The sequence below is a fragment of the Pleurodeles waltl genome, chromosome 2_1 (genome assembly GCF_031143425.1).
Source record: "Pleurodeles waltl isolate 20211129_DDA chromosome 2_1, aPleWal1.hap1.20221129, whole genome shotgun sequence".
In the NCBI taxonomy this organism is placed as follows: Eukaryota; Metazoa; Chordata; class Amphibia; order Caudata; family Salamandridae; genus Pleurodeles; species Pleurodeles waltl.
Genome location: NC_090438.1, coordinates 444,547,998 through 444,552,968, shown reverse-complemented (window position 1 = coordinate 444,552,968; position 4,971 = coordinate 444,547,998). Strand labels below are relative to the sequence as shown.

At 39.8% G+C, this 4,971-nt stretch overlaps 1 pseudogene; it reads right to left on the bottom strand.

Annotated features, from left to right (window-relative positions):
* Positions 1 to 1,855: 1,855 nt before the first annotated feature.
* Positions 1,856 to 2,968, bottom strand: LOC138259852 (CYFIP-related Rac1 interactor B pseudogene; annotated as a pseudogene).
* Between the last annotated feature and the right edge of the window lie 2,003 nt (positions 2,969 to 4,971).

Here is a 4,971-nt window from a genome sequence, read left to right as displayed (position 1 = left end):
TTCCCAAAAGGAGGTACCATTTCCCCAGATATTATATTATGCTTACATAGAGCACTCATAATTCACAAACAACATATGAATATAAAATGATATGCATTTATTGATGGGAAAGAAAAAAGAGAATAGCACTAATTGGGAGCGAATATGGAACGTTACAGGTGACATCTCCACAAGTAAAAGAAGATTGAATTTTGTTTATCCCAAATGTATCCAACAATAGTGACTGGATATCAATGGAATGTTTCTACTGTTTTTTTTCACATGAAGGAATTTCAGTAGAAAGACAGATCATTTCAAGTTTTAACTGCAATTTTTATCTTTGGCATTCACTGATCAGCTCTGAGCACAAATTTTCCATTTATGTACAAAGCCCCTTCATCAGTTGTGCCAGTTAAGATTAACATCCTCATTTCTGCTCACCACAGACTCTGGGCATGGCTCCAAGCACAAAGCCATGGATTGTTGCAATATCTCACCATGACAGACCAAGCAGAAGTGTGGTGTACATGATGATGAGATAGTGAGGTGGGTTTAGCCTGGTTCTTTGAAGTGGAGAATGAAGAACGGATGTACAGCTGCAAGTTGATGCCTGATATATGTATTTAATTTTAAGGTTTCAAGGTTTGTGTGATTTTATCGGGCACCCTGGATGAAGGGATATATGTATATGCATATATATATATATATATATATATATATATATATATATATATATATATATATATATATATATATATATATATCCTCTATGCATCCTGTTTTGTGTTTTCGCACTATGCAAGAGTAAAGCCACATGAAAACTACAGACTCTGTGCACAGAGTAAAGACTGGTGTGTGTCCCCTGCCCCTCCAGTATTATTTCTTAAAGAGACATCTGAATTTCACAACATCACACTCGTGAAAGAAAAAGGGAGCAGTTTCTGAGAGCAGGGATGGCTGCAAGGTCCCAACCCCTCTGGTCTTGATGCAAATATTCTATGTGTTGGAGGCAAATAATGGAATACATTGCTGTGTTCCAACAATGCTGGCTCTATACAAATGTAACATTTGTTTTCTCCTGATCTTTGGATTACCATTTGTTTTGTGAAATAGTTTGTGTGAATATTCCACTGTTGCTGAGTGCCATTGTTATTTATTATTTGTGTGCTGATTTGCATTTAATATAGTACCAGTATATGCAATTAGAAGGGCTATCAAATAGCAACTATTTATTCTTACTTATTAAATGCCTCAGTGGTGATATGACAGAGGGGTGTTAGGTACAGGAATAGTAAAAACATATTATTATAATATTAACAATAGATTTACAATATCAATGCTGAATGCATGTCCGGTGTTACATTTAAACTATAGGAGGAGAATTTTATGCATTGGTTATGCACTTAACTATGCAATGATGGTTAGCCATTAACATTGATGGTACTGCATTTTCCAAATGTATTACTGCATACTATTTTCAAGTATTATTAGAAAAGTTTATGGAGCAAGTGTGGGGCAATAACAAGAGGAAGAGAAATGTTATTTCTGTGTATAGGTTTATGTCATGTTTAAATATATTGTTTTTCTTTCAAAGGGATGTGGTTGTAGACAGAGGTGGGGGCCTTTTCCTCTACATACCTGGGCTAGCACCATTTTAGCCTCACCTTGTTGAGTTACAGGTTTCCAATGTAGGAAATGTATGGTTTGCAATGATAATGATTGTGCCTTTGATAGATGGTATGTGAACATTGCTGTCCTGCCTACATTAGTTCTAAGGAATGGTGCTACTAACAATCATGTTGTATGTTACATGCATTATGATTATCCAGCTTTTGATATGAGTAACAGCTCACAAGTGGTACAATAGACCTTAGGATTAGGTGGCAAGAGGGGGTGAATTAATTGATTTAGCCCCCATAACACTATAAGATATGTCCCTTTGTAAGGTTTTGTTTTCTGACACAAACTTTGTTGTTGCATCACTCAATGTTTTCAGCATTGGTGTTGCTTCTGTATAAAATAAGGACATTTGAGTTGCCTTTTCATTATTAACTTCATTTTCTCCCTCTGCTGAAACATTGTTAATCCACATATGGCTTAACGTCCTTTTGTAATAGCTGAAGTCATTCTGTATGGCAGGATTTGTCATCTTCAACTCATCAAACCAGAGAATAAAATGGGGGATTTCTGCAACCTGTTTTGCAAGAGCCTGCTTTTGCTCTAGATAAAGTGTAGGAGAATATGGTGAGCCACACAAGGCTGCTTCAAGTTTTTGTGAAAATTCATAACATTTCTTTAGATTTCTGACTAAAGGAAGAACAGCACCCCATGCTTTATCCTGCCACCTTTTGTCAGTGCATGTTGAATTGTCTTTCTAAATTCATGGCCTGCTCCTCTGCATGATTGTAAATAGTCCAGTAAACTTCATCTTTGGACACCACATTCACCTGATTGTAGATCTCCTTTTCAAACTCTGTTGGTTTGGTATTTTTAAATTGAAGGACAAAACGTGGCCACTGTTCAAGGTCTTTACAAGTCAAAACCACCAGAAGGGGCAAATTGGATTGCAGGACTGATGTACTAAAATGGAAATTGGAATAATGTCTGCATCTGCAGAGCTGTTCTGAAATGATGAAGTACTACTTGCTTCATTGGTCAGGAGAAGCATCCTTGACAAAGTTGCCAAAGGGAGCACCAACTTATATACTGTGTGACTGGCCTATGTACATATCTAGTGCTCAGATGTTAGTATCTGATAAGTCGTTATGACAGCAATGTTGCACTACCTTCAGCATCAGGTGCTGCAAGCCCATCCTGACTAAACAACACCACCTGGACATGATCTCCAACAGTGAGATGGGGCCTGGGTCACCTGTGAAGTGGGAGGGACTGACCTCCTGGATCCATAGCTCTCACACCAAGAAGGCAGTGGATCATGGACATCCGCAGCAATAGAAATGAATGGAACAACTGGAGACCCCAACGTCATCATTGAGTTACAGTCTCTGCTTGACAAGGGCTTCTCGTGCTACACGTTTCCAAGAGACAGAGGGTGTAAGAAGGCCCAGTTCTCGTTCTTCCACAAAGTACCCAAGTGAGCATTAAGTGCTGGTTGACCTCTGATGCCACACTGAATGCATACCACCAACTGATTGCCGTTCCATAGTACTGAGACCAAAGACTCTTTGCTCTGGCGAGTGGGGCCCTCTACAACTGCAGCATTTGAGGATCTCCTTGTCTCCATCAAAAGGTATAACTGTAAGGACTAGGGGCATCATCAACATCACCAATTTCATTGCTTGCAATTCTGGCTAAAATACCTCTCTAAACCTTCAGTTCTAGAGTACCTGGCCTCCATTCTAGAATACCTCTTTGCCTCAGGTACTGGAAACCGCTTGGGCATTTTATTTTTAGAGTGTTTGGGTATGTTGTTTCAAGGGCTTAGCGTGGGGGTTGGTTTATTTGTTTTTAAGGGAACGAGTGGGGGACTTTGGGTATATTTTTTATATAGTGGGGGTTATTTTTTAAGGGGTGGGAAAGATTTAAGGGAAGGAGGGAGGAAGGAGAAGATAAAAGGAGGAAGGATCGGGAGAGGATTCAGTGAGGGAAGTGGGTTTGGGGCAAGGTTAGTGGGTAGTTTTTAGCAGTGAGGCGGATTTAGAGCTTAGGGTTGGTGGGGGTGTCGGGGTACTTTTGCTTTACGTTTTAGGGGAGGGAGTAAGGCATTTTCTTATAGCTCAGGGTGGATGGGAGGTTTGGGGTAATTTAGTTCTTAGGGGCTGGGGTGGGGTAGTCTACTTTTATGGGGTGGGGGTTAGGATAGGCTTTTTTAGGTTTAGGGTGGGTGGGGGGTCGGGGTACTTCATTTTATAGAGGTGAGGGTGGGGTGTTGGGATAGTTTTTTAGGGTACGTGGGGGGTCAGGGTAGTTTAGGTTTTAGGGGTGCAGTAGTTTTGGGCCTCACAGAGGGTGGGGGGTTATGATAGGACCACACATTCCATTTTGCATGTTGTTTCCACACATGCCTTTTCTAGGCATGGTTTTACAAAAAAAAAAATGTTATAAAGGCATGCGTGGTTAAGGCATGTGTAGAAACAATGTGGTTATAGTTCCAACCACGTTGTTACGGCATGCGTGCTTCCATCATACAACCATCACAGAGATGAGCAAACATGCTTTGAGGGAAATAGAAGACTCTTAAATTGAAAGTGAAGTATGATGCAAAGTTACATGCATTATGTCATTTGATATATCATACATCACCTTTACCAACTATAGATGTGAAATACATAGGACAGCATGAATGTTCCATTTCCTGTCAAATAAGAGTTATCATTGATAACAATGCATAATATCAGGTACAGGTGTAGGATAATAATAGGAGGAATGGGTTGTTGTTAGGTTAAGACTAGATTAGTAGGTAGTGGCCTGACTTTGCTACCCAGAATCTAGGTGGAGTAGACAAATATTTGTTCCCAATTACACACAAAACAGGTAGCTAATGAATACCTAGGGTTTTGCTAATGTCACATGTTCAAAATTGGTTACACAAACTCACATAGACAGTGATACAACAGGTATCAGCTGAAGGTTGAGCAAGAGGTACTAAAGATGATGCAAGACAGCAATAGTAATGTTTCCCCAAGATAGCAAAAGTATGCATACCAGACACAATATCTAGACCTAAACACTGATGGGTGTGAGACAGCGCCAGCAGGATTGGGGACACCATTTTATCATAGATTATCAGAGGACGGGATGTAGAAACTGGCTAAAAGAATTCATTTTGTATTTCCCCAGGACTGGGCTCCCCCTGTGATACTCAATGATGAACAGGCCTGAAAAATGTTTACAAATGATTGGATGATTTTCACCAAATTAATTTACCCTGACACTTTGTAATTCAAGGCTTTCTTAGAAGAGACACCTCACGAGACATGCATTGCTTTATTCACCCAGCAACAGTCAGACATCTGGTTTTCCAAATAGGTC